General features: G+C 51.2%; 1 long non-coding RNA gene across 2 annotated transcripts in view; it reads left to right on the top strand.

Moving 5' to 3' along the window:
• The first annotated feature begins 5,591 nt into the window (after positions 1 to 5,591).
• The window catches only part of LOC149361371 (uncharacterized), a 46,680-nt gene continuing 29,141 nt past the window's right edge, over positions 5,592 to 23,130 (top strand). For both annotated transcript variants that reach the window (XR_016288952.1, XR_016288953.1), the window contains exon 1: positions 5,592 to 5,731. This is a non-coding gene — a long non-coding RNA (uncharacterized LOC149361371). The remainder of the gene's footprint in view (positions 5,732 to 23,130) is intronic.

Raw genomic sequence — 23,130 nt, forward strand, 5'->3', positions numbered from 1 at the left:
TGGCAAGGTGCAGAACGATCAACGACCGATGCTGAGAAGCAAGCTCTTCCGAAGAACCGAGCGAAGCTGATCCAGTCACCTGGGCGACAAGGCGGCGGAGCAGTGATCCTGTCCTGACGAGCGGGACTTGTTCACGGAAAGGAGCCTGGAGCTACCTGTGGCTGAACACCGGACGAGAACTTGGAGGAGCCTGGCTTACGAGCGCGCCCCGCATTCGAGGCACGCGGAAGTAGCTCGTCTTCGTGGCGCATTGTCTAGCGGCGGTGGTGCTGTAGTGCCGGCGCCCACATTTCGCTGACTGGCCTCTCTGGAAACCAGCGCTGCGCGCCCGCCGTCGCTCAAAGCAGGCCCATACTCTCTCGGACATGTCGCGGCTTGCAGCGTGAATCATCCGCCTGGACGGCGCCGACCCTTCCTTTTACCCTCTTCACCGTCGGTGCGAACTCCTACGACGCTTCGCCATCCGCCCGCCTATCGGCCATTCGTCTAATTTGAACGGTGGCCAGTGCCGTGACCTGATTGGAGGATTTGAACTGCTGGCTACTGCAACTAGAGTTTTGAAGGCCTGAAAAAAACACTGCAATTTTGGAAAAAAAACGGTTTTTGTTTCGTTCTTTTCAGACGAAAAAAAAATGGAAAGAAACATCGAAAATTTCACAATGCAATTTCAAAGGTTTATGATTGCTTGATTTTAGTTTAGGTTTTTTTTGCTTTGAAAACCATGACAGCGTGCATCGTTGAACGAATGGAGACCAGGCGTCATCGCCTGTGCCAGGTAGTGCTTTTAAAACGTTCGTGGTGCGAGTATGCGGGTTGACGGCCAGGTCACATATAAGATCCAGGCTTCACTTAAAAACACACTAATATTTGAACTCACGGATGAAGTAGAACAAAATGGCTGCAAATTCTACAGCGCTACACACACGGCATAGATAACATAGCCTGCTGTGCTCGTAAACGGTTTTAGCCAAATGCAAGCCTAGCTTCTTAATTTCCATCGTAGCAGAGTACAAGACATCAGCAGGAATTTGGTCCAGGACAGGGGTCTTAGCGAAGCACGTGACTCCATGTACCTGGTGGCAAGGCCTTAGCACCAACCAGCCGCTAACTCGTCTGGCTTGCCGACTGCTGCAGATAACACCATCAACCGCCAGCTGCGAACGAAACTGATCATGTTTTGGAAACATCCATACAAGGATTCGCAACAGGCGTTCAGGGGAACGAGTTCGAAAGCTTCTGTATGTGCAGTCGAACCTAGCCGTGGACATAGCTTCAAACCATACTGCTGCGCGTAGTGCCGCATCCAGCGAAATTGACTCAGAGTCCGATATGAAGTGACTTATAGATCAGTTCTCATGTTCTCTTACTCGGTGCGAAAGAACAAGAAGTTCGTTCTACAAATATGATATTTATATCTCCATATTCGCAGGAAGTGCAAATCATTGTTTATCTTCTCGGTGCAACAGAACAAGAAGTTCGTTACGCAATATGACATCTATAACTGCATATTCGACTGAACTTCAGAGTATTATTATTGATCGTTGTGCTGTTGCAAAAGAAATCTGTTTTTGTCACGTTTTGCAAAATTTACAATTTTCATTAAAAAAACCCTGAAAAACGGTTTTTTTTCATGCCATTAAACGTTCTTGAAATTTTACATCTCTAGCTGCAACGTACACCGGCGGCTATAAAAACGGAGCCGCGCTGAACCCGAGCAGCAGACGCGCAGCTGAAGAGCCATCACGCCGGAGCTACGCTCGCCGCCGGGGCCGCCCTCCTTCTTTGTGATAGCCCGTTGTGCTCTTTGCCCTTGTATCATGTAAAAGCCCTTGTAGATACTGTACATAAAAGTCATTTCACTCACCGTCGCCTCGACTGTTTTCTGGCTCGGACTCCCAGTCCCAACCGTGGTGGCAGCGTTGGGATGCCAAAACTCAACAATGAGCAATAGTTTGGCGTTGGGGGCAGGGCCATCCTCCTCCTGGGTGGCCACGGAGGTGGCATTGGCGGCCTTGCAGAGAAGTGTCTCTCTCCATGTGTCGAGGTCGTTTATGTGGCTCTGTGGACGCTGAACTCCCACATACCGGAAAGCGTTCCAGTTGGTCTGTGCGATATTGCGCCGGGGGGCCTTGCTGTGTGTGGCAGGAAAGGTAGCGCAGAGAACATAGTTATCGCTACTCGTGTTGATACCGAGATTTTCCCAGCGTGCGTCTGGGATATTGCGGGCGAAACTGAGGTCCGGACAGCTGCCTTGCGCGACACTGTTGCCGAACGGGTGGGTCGTTCGAGGTGAAGGAGTAGGCTCAGACCCAGCGCCTGGGCTGCCTACACACCTTGGCTCCATTCCGACCACAGGCTTTGCGGGGGTAGCGCCACTCAGCATGCGATGCGTTAAAGACGCCCAGTATAAGTAGCATCTCGTTCCGCGCGGCTGCACAGGCCTTGTGGAGGAGAGTGGCTACTTAAGTGCTGTTGTCGCCTGGTGGCCTGTACACGTTCAAGATGTTGAGCAGGGATTGCTTGGGGCTGTTGGGAAGGGCCCACACGAAAATGTCCGGGACTTCGGCGTAGTCAAGATCGAGATGATCGGCTACGAGGTTGCCGTGTAGGAGGATGGCAGTACTCGGGCGGAGATCCGGCGCCACCGGTTGGTTGTAGGCGGCAGAGCTGGTGAGTTTGGTGTGAATGTACGTTTCTTGGTGCGCGATTAAGTGTGGTGTGTATTGCTGTGCCTGCAGGTTATGCTCCAAGGCTCTCTGCTTTGCTTTCAAGCCTCTGAAGTTCAAATGGCATACCGTGATGGGTGCGCTAGCCATCGCGTATCGTGTAGGGTACGGAGAGCTGCTTAAGAGCTATGGCGGTTTTGAGAATGCCGCCAGCACACGCGCGCGGCTCTAATCTCGGGCGCCGAAGTAGAACCAGGCTCAGTGCGCGGGGGGATGTGAGGTAGACAATTTGCGGGGAGCCCGTAAGGTGGTCGAGGCGGATGGTGAGGGTGTGGATAATGGCTGACATGGTGGCGAAGCCCTCAATGAGACGTTCAATAGTGGGGGTCAGCCGTTGGAGGGTGTCCGTTATATACGAGCGTCAAAAGCGTTGAAGTTGGCATCACTGTCGGAGGTGGAGGGTAGGGGAGCCTTGCGCTTAGAGCGTTTAGGTTGCTCAGTGTCGATGTTGGAAACATTTGTGTGATCGCAGTTGGGAACGCGAGCCATTTGCTGCGGCACCCTTTCTTGGTGTGCGTGTGCGGACTCCAGGCTGGGAACTTTGGCATTAGCCTGTGCCAGCTGGAGCTGTAGTTTCTTGATCATATTTGCCAGTTCCCTTACCAGTGGGTTGGCCAGTTGGCTTGTAGCTGGTGGAGGAGTCTTCCATCCGACCTGCTTGGCGGACTTGCTCCCCAGCCTGGTCTGAGATTGAGCCCGGGAATCCCGAGAGCGTGATGAGGAGCGGTTACGGCTGTTGGGTCTGGAGCTGCTGCTTCGCGGTAGCGGGAAAGAGCCATCTCTTGGAGGTGGTTGCTGGCTGCCGCGGCCTTGGGAATAGGACTCGCGGTCGTGTGACAAGATTCTGGTGTCAGTGTGACTATACGTGAATGAGGGATGATTTGGGCCATTTGGTGGCCATGAAACTATTTGCTGCTTCTGCTGTCGGTGGGATGTGGGCCTTTGCACATGATGCACGTAGCTTGACAAAAGGGTGGTTAACCGGCCGGTTGGGAATATGGGCCACACCGCAGCGGCGGCAAGTGGGCTGGCGTGGTTTAGGGCACACGTCCGATCTCTGTCCTAGCTCGCGACACGCCTCGAAAGTAAAGCCCATGTACCTCATGGAGTGGGGCGGCTTGGTGTTAGCGAAGCGACGACAAAGTGTCGTATCTGGCCCGTACGCCGCGCATCAAATATGGGGAGGTCGTGGTTGAGAGCCTGAAGCTCGCCGAGGACTTCAACGTAGCACGGTCGAGCATGCTCACTGTCACCGTGTTGTTAGTGGTGTGGATTCGGACCTGGTCGGCAGTGATTGCCAAGCGTTTGTTGACTTTGTCGGCTTTGTACATGGCAACAGCCAGTCGTGCGGGGTAGACGATGTGGAGGTTGAGCGTGCCCGGCGGGCGGATGACTATCTTGAGGTCTGCCGGGGGCAGGCGGGGAAGCGGACGCTTTTTGGTCGGCGGCAGAGGGCGGCCGCGAGGTGGCGGTTTTGGGATAACAGGTGTCGAGGCCGGAGTCTGGGCTCCAACAGGTTGTTGGTGAGTCGGACATTTCGGTACCGGCCTGTCATCTCGAACGCCGTCCATGTGCCATCGGATAACTCCGCGGTGGTAATATCGGTGCCTTCCACAGTGTACGGCATAGTCGATGAATAGTTGGACCCGGCGGGACGCAGTGTCCCCGTCGCAACAGCGCTCCCAGGCGCCGAGGACCCGGGGCAGCTGTTAGGCTTAGCTACCGCTGCTGCTGGTATGTTCAAACGAAATTGGCCGAAAATTTAGGAAATCTTCCCTGTGTTGGCCTCAAAAACACAACGCCGGGTTCGATGCGGTAGTTGTACGTCCGGAGCAAAAAGTGGACGTAAAGAGGGCGGGAATGGAATTTTACCGGAGAAATACGGAATGCATGTGGGGTGCGTCCGACCGTCCGTTCGCTCTGAGCGCTCCGCGCAGTCTCCCCTTTAGTTTCAGCGCCGTGTTTCTGACCCAACCTTGTCAACGCCTGCAGCCCACACCTCTCTCTCATCAGCCCACGTACATATACGCGCGATTCAGGCGTCCACTGACCCAAGGAGACAGTTATGTGCACTTCCATTTTATTGCGAAAGCAATACTACGCTAATGAACGGCATTTCGCGTAGCGGCGGCCAGTAGCCACGATTGACCTTTAGAATGACCTCTGACGTCATATCAAGGTGAGAGATGTCGTACTAAGTCGAGTCGTCGCGCAGCGGCGACGTGTAGCCACGCGTGACATTTAGAATGACCTCTGACGTCATGTCACGCATAGTGACGTCAAAGCATGACGTCATACCAGGGTGAGAGATGGGCTACCAAATCGAGTGTTCGCGCAGCGGCCGGTAGCCACGCGTGACCTGTAGACGCGGGGCACTGCGTTCCTTCTTTAGACTCGGCGCGCTGCGTTGCTTCCCTTAGAGGCGCTGCGCTCGCTTTCGCAACCTACCAGGCTTAGCCAAAGCTAAGCCCCCGCTATTTTTTTACAATGGTACAATTTTGTCATTGCGAACACGTCCAGCGCACGTCTGTCACTACCGCCACCTGGCCTAAAGTGCGATTGAGGTGTCCACTCTATTGAGAGGGCAGTTAAGCGCCTTCCTTTTGCTTTACAAGCTCCCGCACCATTGGTATCCCAGCTTTAAGCGCGATTAAGGTGTCCACTGCTGGTTACAACGGACAACGGCGACGGCGACGCCGCGAAACGTAGAAATGGGCGCTAAAGAGCTGCGCTCTAAAATTAGAGCAGATTTGTATAGTTACTAAAACAGGAAGTAAACGCCAGTAACGCGTGAACACCTCAGCGCTCAAGCGACCCTCCGTGGGTGCCACTATTATGTGCATCGCAGTGGAGTCCATCATGGCGCTCGACCTCTGCGGACGTGCTTCGCATGGACTCCCGCCTCGAAGCCACTTTCCAGCGGATACAGACTGCCACAGTGCCTAAAGCTTTTGCGACGACATCCGGATCGTCATTTCGTGCTTGTGGACACCGGTTTTCACCAGGTTAGCACACTTTTTGCTAATTTAATAGACTTTTTCTACCGAGCATAGGCGTCGCCGGTTAGGCCTAGCTAAAGCCGAACGCAGCCGGGCGTTCGTGCCGTTGGGATCCGCGCTCACTCCCGAGCTCGCTCCAAGACCTGCCAAGATGGAATACCCTGTACAGGGTGAAACTATTTCGTCAGCGGAGCTTCCGTTCTGTGATGGGAGACCGTTCTCCGCCAGCAAGACCCAGCACTACTCTTGAAACGCAACGCCACCGCCAGAGCATGACGCCAAAGGCAAGTTGGCGTTAAATTGTCCCGCCAAAACGAGGAAGAGGCCGCCTGCTCCCCGTAAACGTGCCCCGCTCCAAAGCCTGCCTGCAGATGGCTATAAAATAGTCGACCATCCGCGAGGTTGGAAATTAAACGACTTTGAACCTCGCCAACTTCAACGTGCCGCCTGCGACGTGGTAAAGATTCCATTCCTCTGCACCCAAGCAGAAGATACCACTGGTGTCAACACCTCGAACAACATGATCACGTTCTGCAGGCCGAGCCACCAACGAGCTGCGGAGCAAACCTGAAAGTCTTCAAGACAGGGGACAACGACTTCGAGGTGGCGTGATATACGGCGGCACCCGACGACGCCATCAAATGAATCATCTACCAAGCCTACGACGGCAGCCCCACGGACGAACTCCGCCAGGGTTTCATGAAATGGAATCTGGGAATCGTCTTCATGGACGCCCGACGCATCGGGCAGTCCAGGGCCGCCCATATTGTGACAAGGAAGGGAAGGGAAAATTTTATTTACACTAATGGTTTTTCTGCGGTTTGGGGGCATCTTCAGAGACGTCTTGGTTCTACCCCCAGGAGCCTTCTCTGTCGAAGTCGTCCGCCTCTAATCAGTGGTCGGAACTTTAGCGGCTAAAGTGGTGAAAGGCGAAAGCCTGAGTGCTGCATTTGGCTACGCGATTGTTCGCTGCACATTTTGTTGGTGCATTAATTAACTGCCAATTAATGACGCTTAAGCTTCGCCTTTAGGAGTGGAATGCGACAGCGTGTTGTAGCGCTGCTACGGAGTCCAAGGAACGCCACCACCCGTTCGGCGTGATGCGTTGCCCTTTGAACGCAACGCTTTTTGAGGAAAGGAAATTGGGCTGTATTTCTCTGTCATCTCGGTGGACACCTGAGCCGCGCCGTACAGGAAGGGAGGAAGTGTGAGTGAAAGAAGAAAGAGGGGCCGTAATGAAGAAAATGCAATTTATATTTGAGGAAAGGAAATTGCGCATTAACTGTCTCACATATCTGAATAGACACTAGTCGAAAATTTTATTTCAGGAAAGGAAGTTGCGCAGTAACTGTCTCACATATTTCGGTGGACACCCGTCAGAATTCGCCCACGGTGACGTCAAGACAATTTGGACCAATCTGAAACACGGACAAATACGCCTTGCTCGTCGGTAAATTGGTTTTTGAGGAAAGGAAATTATATGTGCCTGATATCTCGGTGGACACGTAAACCTCGCCGTAACGGGAAGGGAGGAAGATGGGAGTGAAAGAAGACACCGTATTCACTAGACGCACCTTTGTTCATTCCAAACCATCGAGCTGGCATGGCGGAGAGGTAGCGTGCTCGACTCGCACTACGGAGACCGGGGTTCGATTCCCAAGCTCGGCCAATTTCTTGTTCGGTTTTATTTATTTATGTGGTCTGACTAGAAAGGTTAATTAGACTAATTGGTTAAGTAAGGAATTAACTAAACCTCGCCGGCGCAGTGGACTTTCTAAACTGCTCTTCTTTTGGATCTATTCCTGTTAGCAGCTTCATTCCTTCCCATCTGGCCTGCAAAAATGGACTAGTCCGTGCTGTCGACTCCTGCATGTTTCCGGCTGAGACCCTGGACCTTCTCTCCACGGCAGGCGTTGCTGCTGTATATTGATGTAGCTGGGAGCTGAATAATGTGTGGGTGCCAACTGAATCACTCATTGCCACTTTGCAGGTACTACCTGCCCGTCAGAAATTAAAGCATGGCCATTAATCTTCCGTGTCGATCCCCTTCTGTCTAAGCCAGTGAAGTTTATCAAATTCTGGCGATATGGCCATAGTGTTGGCGGTTGCAAGTCCACCTTGTGGTGTTGCAAATGCGGCAATGACTATTCATCGACTTCATGCACACAACAGGACGACAAGCGTTGTCTTTGCGGGAGTGTCCATGCAGCAAATTCCTTGGAACGCCCTTCTCGGGCTCATGAATTCCAAAATATTGAAATAACTGGCCGCAAACGCTGTTCGCGGAGTGAAGCCAAAATCGAAATTAAAGAAAGAGCGCATGGCTATGCAGGTGTGGCAGCCCGTTCAGAATTTTCACTCGATACGTCTATTTCTCAGGCTATAGTGACTGCTGTGGAAGCCTCTATAACTAAAATGGTTGAAAGGGTTGTATCCACTGCCACGGAGTGCATCTCTACCGCTCTGGCTACGCAGATTATACAGGCCATGCAAGCTGTAATGACCTCTCACATGTCACGAATGTCTTCCTTACTGACTAAACCTTGCTTGTCGGTAATGTCTCCGCCCGAGGAACAAATCAGTGCTTATTCTCCTCTTCATATGTCCGGTGTTTCGAATGATGCGCCTCATGATGCAGAGGTTATGGATTCAGATATACGAGTCCTCAAACGCTGTGGCTCCCATATATCTAATTCATCTTCTCCACATCCTAAGCCGAAATGAAAGAAACAACAGCAGGGCTCTAAGCCAAAGGAAAATATTTTGGGGCAGGCAGTTGCTGCTGCACAGATTACGCCACCATAGGGGTGTTACGAATACTCCAATGGATCTCTCGGTCACTCATTTCAGCTTCGACGGATTTACTTTACCTCTTTTCACAACATATCCAGACATAATTATTTTGCAAGGAACTCTGCTTCCGCCTGAAAAACATTTCCATTTACAAAATTATTCGCCACTTCGCCAAGATCGACAGTCAAGAGAAGGGGGTTCCTCATTCTGATTGCTTCAAACTTTTTTTCACAGGGCTAATGTTGTTTTTTTAGTTTTCTGCACTAGACTGTGAGTTGATGGCTTTAGACTTTGTAATTCCATGGTGCTATCCCTTTTCATTAGTACAGATTTGTTTCCCATGTGGTGTGCAAGAAACGAGGCCGCTAGATCTTCTACTATTCAGTAGGCAGAAGTCAATTTTATTGGCCGGCTACTTAACGGTGGCACAGCTACCATAGTTCTCCATAAAGTCAGCAATAAAATTCCAATAAGGAAAGGTGTCAGGCAGCGAGACACGATCTCGCCTATGCTATTCACTGCCTGTTTACAGGAGGTATTCCGAATCCTGGAATGGGAACAGTTGGGGATAAGAGTTAATGGAGAATACCTTAGTAATTTGCGATTCGCTGATGACATTTCCTTTCTTAGTTACTGAGGACCTGAACTGCAAAGCATGATGAATGAATTAGACAGGCAGAGCAGAACGGTGGTGCTAAAAACTAACATGCAGAAAACCAAAGTAATGTTCAACAGCCTAGCAAGGGAACAGCAGTTCGCAATTGGTAGCCAGGTGCTGGAAGTAGTAAGAGAATATTGTAAGGGAAGCCTTCACGGAGACGTTTGTTCTAGCCCTCTGCCAGAGACGTTCTAAGCGAACAGCCTGAAGCGATGACGACGGGAATCTTCCGATGAAAGAGAATGAAGTGGCAGCCAGAGAGGCGACGACGACGAAGGCGAATAATTCAGCCTCAGGTCATCATCATCATCATCAATTGCTCACACTAACCTCCCCCACGGGCCGAAGCGGCCAGCCTGACCGCGATTAGTCTCATGTAGAGCGCCGAATGAAAGGCTTGAGAAGGGAAACGTGTACAATTTCAGTCCCACGGTAACGGCGGTCCGGAGGAGGATCAACAGGAGTGACGCGGTAGTTCGATGGAGAAGTTTGGTTGAGCACGAAGTATTGACCAATGAAACGGGGCTGGAACTCGTCGCAAAGACCAGGCGTCCGCAGAGGGGTAGAAAGCAGGACCTCGCCTCCAGGGTTGAACGAGACAACGCGGTGCATCGTTTCGTAGTTAATCTTGCGATCTTCCTGGCAGGCTTCCGTGTTCAGGCGAGCAAGGTGGCGGCACCGGGCCAAGCATGAGTGAACTGATCGGGGACAGACGGTGAAGAGTTCGCAGGCGTCGAGAAGGAAGAGGCGTCGAGAATGGTAGTGGGAGAACGGCCGTAAACGAGGAAAAACAGGGAGTAACCAGTGGTTCGTTGTAACGCGGAATTGTATGCAAAAGCAGGGAAGCATGTTGGGCCTGTTGGTAAGGCATATCAAGGGAGAAAACCAGCCAAAAAAGACGGAAACACAAGAAGAGAACGACACAGGACAACGGCTGTGTCGACCAGCCATTGTCCTGTGTCGTTCTCTTCTTGTGTTTCCGTCTTTTTTGGCTGGTTTTCTCCCTTGTATGCAAAAGTGACAAAGGGAAGGACTGCGTCCCAATTCCGGTGGTCAGGTTCGACGTACATAGCAATCATGTTGGACAGGGTGCGATGGAACCGCTCAGTAAGATCATTGGTTTGGGGGCGGTGGCTGGACGTCATTTGTGAAGCGTAGAAGAAGATTGCAGAAGTTCGGCAACCACGGTCGAAAGGAACGTCCGGCCGGGGTCACTGAGAAGCACCCGACGGGCGCCGTGGCGCAGTACGATGGATTGTAAAAAGAATGTAGCAACTTCGGGCGCCGATCCACCAGGCAAGGCTGCGGTCTCGGTGTAGCGTGTCAGATGGTCGACGGCAGTCACTATCCAGCGATTACCTAGTGCAGAGAGAGGAAGCGGGCCGTACACCTCGATGCCGACGACGGCGAACGGCGTGGCGGGGCATGGTAGAGGCTGCAGATGTTCAGCAGGAGGGGAAGTCGGCCGTTTTCGGCGCTGGCACAGCGGGCAAGACGCGACGTACTTAGCGACACTCGAGCAGAGGCCAGGCCAAAAGAAACGGCTCTTGACGCGGTCATAGGTTTTGTGAAAACCTATGTGACCGGCCATTTCGCCAGCAAAGAAATCACGATTCTGGGCCACCTAGTCAGCCCGAACGGCATTCGACCCGACCCTGATAAGCTTGCCGCTGTCCTGAACTTTGCCCGTCCCCAGCAGACTAAAGAACTGCGTAGTTTCCTCGGACTGCCCTCTTATTTTCGCCGTTTTATACGCAATTTTGCTACCATTGCCGCGCCATTGCATCAGCTCCTCACTGCTCACAGTGCTTTCGTCCGGACTGAGGAATGCGAAAGTGCTTTTCAAGCCTTGAAGCAAGCACTCACCTCCGACCCTGTCCGTGGCCACTTCGATGGTGCTGCTCCCACCATTCTACACACTGACGGTAGCGGCCACGGCCTTGGTGCTGTTCTGCAGCGCGATAGTACTTCTCGTGAAAGAGTTATTGCGTTCGCCAGCCTTCCTTCCTACTTCCTACCCTTCTACCGCTCGGCTGCGTCGGCAGCTTCGGCAGTTCAAACTCGACACTGGAACCCAGCGGGTGCCATCAGGGCAGTAAACGTAGCGGCAGAGCACATCGTTGTCGAGTTTGAACTGCCGAAGCTGCTGACGCAGCCGAGCGGTAGAAGGGTAAGAGGTTCCCGAGAGACGGTCGATTATGGAGCGGCAATACGCATCGTTGCGTTGATCCGACACAAGGGCCGTTAAGTCGTCAGATGCGAAGCACAGGAGGCCGGCAACGTACAGAAGAGCCGGCGACGATGATTAGCCGCTGTGACAGGTGGAAGGTGGAGCAGAAGAACGACACGAAGACTTCGGAAGCGGGCAACGCGAAAGGGCATCGGCGTCTCGGTGTATTCGACCGGCCTTGTAGGTGATGTCAGAACTGTACTCCTGGAGACGAAGAACCAATGCGTCCAAGGCGGCCAGTCAGATTTTTGAGGCTGGACAACCAGCATAGCGCATGATGGTCCGTGACGACCGTGAAGTGGCGGCCGTAAAGATAGGGACGGAATTATGATCTGCCCAAACGACGGAAAGATATTCTTGCTCAGTGACAGTGTAGTTACGTTCCGCAGGTGTCAAAGTGCGGCTGGCGAACGCAATTACTCTTTCACGAGAAGTACTATCGCGCTGCAGAAGAACAGCACCAAGGCTGTGGCCGCTAGCGTCAGTGTGCAGAATGGTGGGAGCAGCATCGTCGAAGTGGCCAAGGAGAGGATCGGAGGTGAGTTCTTGCTCCAAGGCTTGAAAAGCACTTTCGCATTCCTCAGTTCAGACGAAAGCACTGTGAGCAGTGAGGAGCTGATGCAATGGCGTGGCAATGGTAGCCAAATTGCGCATAAAACGGCGAAAATAAGAGCACAGTCCGAGGAAACTACGCAGTTCTTTAGTCTGCTGGGGACGGGCAAAGTTCAGGACAGGGGCAAGCTTATTGGGTCGGGTCGAATGCCGTCCCGGCTGTCTAGGTAGCCCAGAATCGTGATTTCTTTCCTGGCGAAATGGCACTTTTTCGTATTAAGTTGAAGGCCAGCAGAAGCGAGGCAAGCGAGCACTTCATCAAGGCGGCGTAAGTGGTCACAAAAAGTTTAAGAGAAAATAACAATGTCGTCCAGATAGCATAAGCAGGTTTTCCATTTCAGGCCGCGAAGAACTGTATCAATCTTGCGTTCAAAAGTAGCAGGAGCATTACACAGTCCGAACGGCATAACATTAAATTCGTAAAGGCCGTCGGGAGTAGCGAACGCGCTTTTTCTTTGTCCACCTCATGCATGGGAATCTGCCAGTAACCGGAACGAAGATCTAGGGTGGAAAAGTATTCAGCTCCCTGGAGAGTCGAGGGAGTCATCTATCCGGTGCATTGGGTAAACGTCTTTACGAGTAATTTTGTTAAGTGCACGGTAATCAACCCAAAATCGCACTGACCCATCATTCATCTTCACCAAAACCACTGGGGAAGACCATAATATCGGGCTAGCGCTTCCGCTCGTGCCAGGCGCCGACCATTATGGTCTTCGTGTGACATGTTTGCTGGAAGAGGCCGCACGTGGAGAGCACGTCTCCACAGTTCTGGGATGCAAAACCTGTCTTCCATTGGAGGGGTGTATTGGATATGGAGTCAAGCAAGAAGGCGGCGATCCGACTCCGTTAGCGACAAGCGCGTGTACTGGTTTGTAAGGTGCGCCTCCCGGAGCTCCCGGAAAGTATTCACCCCTAGAGCCATAAGCCGGCAGTTTGAAGTAGTGATGGGGATGTCAAGGGCACGCTTAATAATTTTGCGAAGGACAACCTCAAGCGCATCCTCCTCTTGTTTCCGTAGGTGGAGATAAGGAGTCGAATAGAGAATTTGACTGGTTACAGAGGCGTTTGCCAGCCGCATGGCATCCTTACTTCGTAACCTCCCGCGTTTGTTGGAAACCCGGCGGATCATGCGGCCCACCGAGTCCCCCCCCTTACGGAGTCTGGCCAATGTAGTATCTGGCTGCCTGTGTTTGTGGAGGTAGAGTCCTAGTACCCGTATCTCGTCACGTGCGCGTATGGGACAACTCTCAAGAGAAACAGAGATTTTAGTTGTGCACATCTGTGAGGGGCGGAGGTGCACAAATTCCGATTTTTGAGGTGAACATTGAAGACTGCAGCGACGGGCGTAGCGGTCTACTATCGTCGCCGCTGTTTGCAGGCTGGTTTCAATGTCCCCTGTGCTACCCTGCGTGGCCCACAGGCAGATGTCATCGCCATACAGGGCGTGCTGCACGTCGGCAACACCCTCCAGCTGTGCCGGCAGATGCATTATAGCCAGATTGAAGAGCAGCGGGGAAAGTACTGCCCCTTGGGGGGTTCCCCGCGTGCCGAGTAGGTAGGGACCGTGCTCTGTATCTTGGATTCGGATGTAGGATAGACGATCCATTAAAAATTGGCTTATGTATCGGAATGTGTTGAGACCACAGTCGGTCTGGCTTAGGTTAGTGAGTATGATATCCTGTTTTGCATTGTCAAATGCCCCTTTAAGATCGAAGGCGAGTACTACCCGGTCACTATGGGGGCGTTCGAGGGGGTCAAGGATTTCCCGATTAAGTTGCAGGAGAACATCCTGTGCGGATCTGTGTGAGCGGAATCCGAACATGGTGCTCGCAAAAACATGTTTTCTTCCAGATATGCAGATAACCTATCCCGCACCATCGTCTCCATTAGTTTGCCCACACAAGAGCTGAGAGAGATGGGGCGAAATTTATCTGTGTCAATTGGTTTACCTGCTTTAGGAATAAATGTGACCAGAGCCGTTTTCCAGTCAATTGGCAGGGGGGTGTCGCCGCGCCAAATTGCATTGATGTAGTCGAGGAGGGACTGGTATAGTTGGTATAGTTGGTATAGGGACTGGTATAGTTGCAAACGCTGCATACGATATTCATACTGCACCTCTCTTCAGAGAACTAAACATTACACACTTCCTGATATTTATAAAACAATACTCCTTAAGCGTTATTCTAACTGAATTAAACAGAATAAAAACATTTTAGGCGGCATAGCAAACCTGACACCTAAACGAAAAACAGGGAATACCCGCAGTACTGAACTGTGGGAAATACCTCGAGCACGCACTAACTATGGATACCAGATGCTACATAATATGCTCCCGTCGCTGCTAAACAAAGGAGTTGTTTCATAGCCACAATACTGTTTTTAAGCATGAAATTCTTTTAGCCCCCGTTGTCGGCAGTGTGGTGACGTCACGCCAAGACCTAGAGCCATCATCCGGGCACTGAAATCCACTCATCCGGGCACTGAATTCCCGTCATCCGGGCACTGAATTCCCGTCATCCGGGCACTGAATTCCCGTCATCCGGGCACTGAAATCCACTCATCCGGGCACTGAATTCCAGTCATCCGGGCTCTGAAACGAGAACATCCGGGCACCGTACGAGACTTAACGAGATTTAACGAGACTCTCTAAGCCCTCCTACGCGACCGGCATGCAAGCACCGGTTGGTCTCCAAACGAGACAAAAAATAACTGCTGCCAGTGCCTTCTCAATGTTTATCAAGATATCAGTCGAGCTGTGGGTTTGATAATGCACGGAATTATAATTTCCGATTTCTAATAAGGCGTGCAAAAAGCACATAAATGCCACGTTACACTTCGTTGTCATACGTGATCCGGGGGAGAAGCGCTGCGTTCAAAGGGCAAGGCATCGCGCCGAACGGGTGGTGGCGTTCCTCCCTTCCTTTACGGTGCGGTTCGGGTGTCCACCGAGATGGCAGAGAATTACTGCGCCATTTCCTTTCCTCAAAAAACCTTGCGTTCAAATGGCAAGGCATCGCGCTGAACGGGTGGTGGCGTTCCTCCCTTCCTGTACGGTGCGGTTCGGGTGTCCACCGAGATGACATTAGGCCCGTAAACATTTCATGCTTACTCTACTCTCGTTTACGGGAGAGGCAGAGATTTTTTTTTTTTGTAAATATATCACAGCCACAATAATTTCACTTTCTACCTTTTTCTGTATTGCACCGTACATTGTATACTTTATTAAACACTCTACTAATCTTGTAATTGTTTTGGTTATGTCCTGATTTTGTGCCACATCCTCCCATGTCGGATGCGTTGTGTTTGTATTCTAGTTTTCTTGCCAACGCCATGATTTTTAGGGGCCGTGAACCCCGTCAAGCCCAGCTAGAGGCTTTTTGTTCACGGTCCTCAGCATCTGTAATGTTGATGTTGGAATAAAATGATGATGATGATGATGATGAAGTCGAGCAGGTTCGTCAAAATCTTGACGGTGACCTTATCCCTTCCTGGCACAGTGCCCCGTTTCATTTTGGCGAGAGCCGCCCGCAGATCATGGAGCTGGAAAGGTTGATCCAGCTCCGTGTTGTCCTTGCCTGCATAACAGTACGCACTTCCACGGGGGTGTTGGGCTGCACACAAATACTGGTCCCGAAGTTTTTGTGCCAGTTGAGTTGTGTTGCCAGGGAAATCGTGCATGGCTCGCTGCACATGTTTATTTGTTTCGGTTCGTGTTTGGGTTGGGTTGAGTAGGCCTCGAGAGAGACGCCGCGTGTTGCGGCTGGACATTTACCGCGCGGCCGTGTTACATCTATCCACCCAGTTGGAGTCGGCGCTCTCTCTGCCGCTTTCTGAGTAAGCTCGGCAATTCGAGCTTTAAGCTTTCTGTTATGTTTTTGGCGTCGCCAACGGCGGACGAGGCTGCGACGGGCTTTCGAGAGATGTAGAAGGTGGCTATCCACGTCTGTAACCGCCTTTGAGAGCTGGATCTGAGTTTCATGCGAGAAAAGGTGTGTCAGCAGCTGTTGGGACCATGCTGGGTAGCCTTGCTCGGAAATGGGTGTGTTATCAAGTGAGTGAAAATTTTGTCTGAATTTCCTCCAATCTGGGATACGGGCTTGTGTTCTTTGACGCTTGAGGGGGCGTGTGCTTAGTGTAGTGTTAAGGATGCAGTGGTCGCTACCGAAGGTCTCCTCGGTGTTGAGCCAGTCTGCGTGTCGTATGTTGCAAGTGAAGGTTACGTCCGGACACGTATCCCGTGTCACGGAATTTCCTAGCCGGCTAGGGTGGACAGGGTCCGTGTGGAGGGTGAGGCCCAACGTGGACGCAAGCTCCGCCAGCTTACGCCCGCGCGACTCCTCCTTGCGATACCCCCACAGCTGACTGGGAGCGTTAAAGTCGCCCACAATCAGCAGGGGATCGCGGCTTGCTACTCTAAGCGCGCGGCTAAAGAGGTCCGCAAAAGTCACTCGTTTTAGTTTGGGAGAGCCGTACACGTTGAGTAAATGCAACGGTGGGTCCCTGCGGCGGATTGGTAGGAGGGTCACCATTACCTAAGAATACTCTAGTTGGAGGTCGAGATCCATTAAGCTGGCTGTGTAGTCTTTGTGAACGAGAAGACAAGACGCGGGATCCTGTTGGAACGTCGTGTAATTTGAAATTGTGGCGCCTGGCTCTTGCAGGGCAACCACGGCTGGTAAGGACTCGATCGTTTCAAGGTAGAGGCGGAAATTGGCCCGTTAGTGCGGTCCTTAAAGCCTCAACAGTTTCAGTGTGTTATCGAAGTCGACATGGCCGAATTGGAGATTTATTTATTTAGCAATGCTGTAAGCCTTTGACAGGCCTATACAGGCAGTGGGTTACAAAGGTATTCACAATGTACAACACTTTGTAAAATATATTAACACTAGAACTTGTTATCTGAAATAGAACATTATTCCAACCAAAATCAAACGGTAGAAAAGAGCAGGAAAAAAGAAAAAAAAAGCTTCCGCATTATGGCACTGAGTGAAACGAAGATTCTACCTTATTGACAAAGCTAGACACAAAATCGTCGTCAACAACATCCCCTGGCAATGAATTCGAAATCTCTACGGACGACGGAAAAAAAGAAAACTTAAAAGTATTGCACCGTGTGACGTATGGCCGGATGTGCTTATCATGCTTTTTCGCTTAGTTTGACGGTGTGGCGGCTGCAGATACCGGAACTCCTTTGATTAAGATGTCTCGCCATGATTTAAAATTCTTGGGGGGGAGGAGGAGGGATTGGCTGCCCCAGAGCCAGCTACTCGCCCCAACAAGGGGGTGATGACGGAAGGAGCGGGGCAGCTGTCCTCATTGTCCAAATCAGTAATCAGACGGCTGAATTTTGAAGTGTATAACTCCAGATGCGCTTCTCGAGACGTTGGCAACAACGACGCAGTGGAGGCTGACACGTGCATCACTACCAAACGCCCGGCCTCCCCTAAGGAAGCTGCGACACCAAACGCATGGCAGGGACATCAGTAGAGGATATCCCGCAGTCGTCGCGCGTGTTCAGCTCTAGACGACTGACGACTATTCAGTAGTGCAGTGCCCGACTCCCACCCGGCACAGGGGAAAAACTGCGCACAGATATGAATACCACAAGAGGTTGAAGGGACACTCCGCCCAGCGAATTCGCTTCATTCAAGCTCCAGGTCACCGACTGGATACAGCAATTAACACACGACCTGAAGGCCATAAAGGAGGCGATCTACAATGCAATGGCGCACCCCACCGCCATTATCCAATCCCTATCAAATCTCAACACCATGGCTCCTCGCCAACAAGTTGAGATCTAGCAATGGAAATGTAGGAGCTGTCGTCGCAAGCGAGGTAACCTGCAATTACACATTCAATGCTTCAATAGTCCAGCGGATGTAATAGCATTACAAAAAGCTAGTGATGCGGCGCAATCGCTGTGCTTAAGGGATACGTGCCACAGGGTTACGACGCGACGGCGCCGTTGGGCTCGTATACTGCCACCTTTGTGCATCGCAATATTACTGCTATACAACACACATTACAGGACGCTGAAGAGACTACACACTAGTGAAAATAGTACCTAAGAAGAAGGGGGACGCAAACCTTTTTGTCCTCAACCTGTTTTGTTCCCCACAGAATAGGGACACTGACTTGGCCAACCTGATGTTCAAAACCCTTAAACTTCCAGCCAAAGGACACCTGCTGGTTGTAGGCAACTTTAACGCGCAGCACCAGGCATGGGGGTATAGGAAAGCTACCCCTAAGGGGGTTAAACTATGGGACGACACAGAATTTAGGGCTATCCATCCTGAACAAATCCCAGTAATGCACACGCATAAGGAATCACGTCAGCGTGGATACCTCCCCAGATCTAGCTTTAGCTCGAAACATTGAGGACATCCAGGGGTCTAACACAGGCCACTACATAATATCTACATCGTATCACACCGCACCACATAGAGCCTCGCTCGCAAAAGCTATGGTCAAAGACTGGGATAGGTTTAGGAAATTACGCTACTTAACAGCTCTCAGAACAATCACAAATCTTCCAGAATGGGTCGATTCTCTCAAGAAAGACACAGAAGTCCCGTCGAGCAACCGGGTAAGGACCAGGGTCAGATTTCTGACTCTAGGCTACTGCAAATGTGGGAGGCTCACCTCTGACTGCCGGAGTAATGGAAAAAGCAAGAACGCAACAAATTTCTTCGCAAACGAATTTCCCAACTTCAGCGAGAGGTAGACGAGTACACACTAGAACTAGAGACAAGAATGGGGCCATATGTGAGATAAAATAAGCGTTTAGGTGGGCTGTAAACTGACCAGGCAGCTACTACGTCACCAATTAGACCCCACAGAGATCAAGGCTACCCAATATAGTTAGCTTACCCGACTGGCACATCAGTACACGAGGACTAACACAGAGCTTCTCGAGGACCTACAGAGGCGACACCTAAACACTACCCTGTGTAACCCACTCCAGGATTAAGAGGGGCTCTCAGCGACGCGTTAGACACACACATCATGGACGCCGAGATATTGTACACCCTCAGTCAACTCCGCAACACCTCGGCTGCTGGACAGGACGGAGTTAAAATCAATATGCTTAGGAACCGCGACCCCGGCTCGGTCGTAGCTCTCTCGCTGCCCTCATGAATACCTGTTGCGGCGACGGCAAAATCCAGAGGATTGGAGACATGCTAATGTCATTTTTATTCCCGAACCGGGCAAGAAACTTTCTATAGAGAATTTAGATTTATATCACGCACTCCCTGCACAGGCAAGATGATGGAACGCGTAATCCTCGAACGCTTACAAGGGGAGCTGCAGAAGACAGCGACTTACTTCCCCCACCATGATGGGCTCGAGAGGGCATCTTTCTACACATGATGTCGTGCTTCAATTGATGTACGACATCAGAGACTCCGTGCAAGCGACGGGCATGAAGGCAGTGCTCCGGCTCGACTTGAAGAAGATATTTGACAACATTTCGCGCGTGGCTATATGTATCACGAACTTATCTGACATCGATCCCGGGAGGCGTGTATTCCATATATCCACTCTTTCCTCTCAGAAAGGTCCGTGGCGCTCGGAGTGGATTACATCAAGTCTGACTCCATCACCCTAGGGGGCAGATGAACACCTCAGGGTTCAGTCCTGTCTCCTTTTCTGTTCGATCTGGCCCTTATCAAACTTCCTCCGAAACTAGCCGCCCTACCAGGGTTGCATCATACTTTCTACATGGACGACCTCACTTTGTGGGTAGCAAGAGGGAGTGACGGTCAAGTGCAAAGAACACTGCAGCAAGTGGTAGAAATGGTCGAAACATATGCCCAAGCGGCGGCCCTCTCGTGCTCGCATCAAAAATCTAAACTCTTTTTACTAAGAAACAAGCCCAGATAGTGCGGGCAGAGCCATTCTCTTCTGTCTAAGAATGCGCAAGCACCTTCGCGATGAGCACAAAAACACAACTACCGAAACATACTAGGAAGACACTGCTGATAAAACAACTGCCAACAACATGCATCCCGTGCACCACGAGGGCCGCCTTCGGGTCAGAGCACGCACTCTGCATGAAAAGTACGGCAGCATTCGGGAGTGGGTTACGCGGACGCTACCGAGTACTAACACAAGAAGGCCTAGGGATTGATGGCGTGGGATGAGTCCGACGTACTGCTCGCAGCCGCGACTATCAAAACAAGCTGCTCCGAGGTTGCGAAGGAGGCGGCAATAGCTTTATCTACAGCTAATACCACCGCTGAAATTATTTTCAGCGACTCAATTCACCGTTCGCAATTTCGCTATTTCGCGGGGGGCCGAAAAGCACTCCCAACCCTTAGCATCCTTGAGTAAGCTGCCCAGCCTCACAGAAACGTCGACTTTATTTGGGTACCGTCCCACTCGGACCATAAGGAGAAAGAGGCAGCTCACAATAAAGACCGAGGTTTCGTCAACCGGGCACGGAGCTCGTCTATTCATCCGTGCTTTCCGAGAGCCGGCACCACCTGTTTGCATGAGACTCATCATCTTCATCATCATCAGCCTGATTACTCCCACTGCAGGGCAAAGGCCACTGCCATGTCTCTCCAATTCACCCTCTGCTTTTCGAGTTGCGGCCCCCGTATCCCCTCAAACTTCTTAATCTCATCCGCCCACCTAACTTTCTGCCGCCCCTTGTTACGTTTGCCTTCGCTTGGAATCCACTCCGCTACTTTTAAGGACCACCGGTTATCTTGCATCCGCATTACGTGCCCTGCCCAAGCCCATTGTTTCCTCTTGATTTCGACTAGGATGTCATTAACCCGCGTTTTTTCCCTCAGCCACTCCACCCGCTTCAGATTTCTTAACGTTACACCTATCATTTTTCATTCCATAACACGCTGCGTTGTCCTTAACTTAAGCTGAACCCTCCCTGTTAGCCTCTACATTTAAGCCCCGTAGGTGAGTACCGTTAAGATACAGCTGTTGTAGAGTTTCCTCTTCACAGATACTGGCAATCTGCCATTCATGATCTGAGAGAAACTCCCATATGCGCTTCACCACATTCTTATTCTTCTAGTTATTTCCCTGTCATTATTACGATCAGCGGTGACTACCTGCACTAAGTAGACATATTCTCTAACTACTTCCAGCACCTCGCCACCAAATGCGAACTGCGGTTCCCTTGCTAGACTGTTGAACATTACTTTGCTTTTCTGCATGTTAATTTTTAATCCCACCGTTCTGCTCTGCCTATCCAACTCATTGATCATGCTTTGCAGTTGACGTACTGAGTGGCTTAGCAAGGCAGTGTCATCAGCGAATTGCAAATTAATCAGGTATTCTCCATTAACTCTTATATTCCAACTGTTATCATTTCAGGCCCCGCAATACCTCATGTAAACAGGCGGTGAATAGCATTGCCGAGATCGTGTGTACCTGCCTGACACCTTTCCTCTTGTAATTTTATTATTGACTTTATGGATGACTATGGGAGCTATGCAATTGTTATAAATATCTTCCAATATTTTCACACAACACTCTTTTAGACCCTGATTCCACAATGCCTGCATGACAGCTTAGGTTTCCACTCAGTCAATAGCTATGACATTACCCACCATCATACATTTGGCAGGCGAGTTTATCATCTTGGGCTAAAATGCTGTCCAAAGCACCGGAGACCACGTGGGGACGGCTTCAGAGGCGCTCACTAACGAACCCCGCGCAACTGTCACTCATGTGCCCCTTGGAGTACAAACCCGATATTTCCGCAGTGGCGAACGCGCCACTTACGACCATATCTTATGGGACTGTAGGGAAGAGCCGCATCCGGCGGGGTAGTGCAAGATCCCTTCTCTCGAGTGGAGGGAGGCTGCGCTGGACAGCTCGGACCCCGAAGACGCAAGTCCGGGCAGTCGAATGGGCCAACCAGCTCGCCAAAAGTCATGAACTTGGGGCCACCTAACACGGCCCTCCGATCACCAAGCTCCTTTTGGCGAAATAAAATGTTTTCCAAGCCAATGTGCATCCCAGTGTTGCAATTCCAACCCTCAGCTCTGACAAACTGTGCGATCGAAGAAATGGCGGACCACCGCTGTCCCTCTACCCCTAAAGAAGATTCAACGATCGTCATCAAGTCGAGACTGACGAGCTCTCTGAAGACGTCCGTGCAGAACGGTTTGCTTAGTGCTTTGCTCTCCGCCTATGTAAATGCCTCTTCAGTGGACACTGTTAGTATCTGGCCCATCTGGGACCACAATATCGTAATCGCCACCACTCAATACATCGGTACGGCGAACAAGCTCACTCGCACATTTACCTCTAATGCTTCCAAAGGCTCCATCCCCAAAGGTGAAGTCTCCAGGACGGTTATTGCGGTCCATGAGTAGGAAACTTCTGCTCAAGTCTAGCGGCGAGGAGAAGACATAGCCTTCATCCGCAAGCTGGGGATGTCGACGATTGCCCTGGTCACCTTCTTGCGGCACGCTATAGCGCATTACGTGCTCTTTAACAGTGTGGTGACTGCGGGGCATGGTTATAAATGGACTAATCCCGCGTGCTTCCGATGTGGCACTATTTATCACCGTGTGGACTGATGCCCGAATCCTCAACACAACCGCGGCGGACACTAGGGACAAACGGTCGCAGTTCAACCAAAACCCCAGAAAAGCGCTGCTCCCCGATAGACACCAAGCTCTTTCTATTCTACTATGGTACTGCCCGTGTTTCAAGGACATGAGGACACGCGCCAAGTTAAGGACATACAGAGAAAACTTTGCACACCCCGGGTCGCACAGGTCTCGATCCCCTCATGATAGTGGGCGATTTTAGCGCCCCTTTTCCAATGTGTGGGTATTGCAAGGAGAAGACGCGTGGTCGCAAGTTGGGGGAACTTATATCAACGCTAGTCATCATTCCTCAAACCGACCCGGTCCACCCAAGTTGCGTAGGGAAGTAGAAAACCAGGGAGAGAACGCGTTGACAAGGAGCAGAATTACACAGGACAACGCTGGAAACACAACTGAAAATTCTTTATTTGGTGAATCTCCAACATCCGAAGAGGGCGCACATGCGCGAGAGCAACCACAAACGTTAGCAAAGCAACAAACACGAAATTGAGTGAGGGAATCACATAAGGAATTCCGTCACTCG

The sequence above is a fragment of the Amblyomma mixtum genome, chromosome 2 (genome assembly GCF_055824585.1).
Source record: "Amblyomma mixtum isolate Tamu chromosome 2, ASM5582458v1, whole genome shotgun sequence".
NCBI lineage: Eukaryota > Metazoa > Arthropoda > Arachnida > Ixodida > Ixodidae > Amblyomma > Amblyomma mixtum.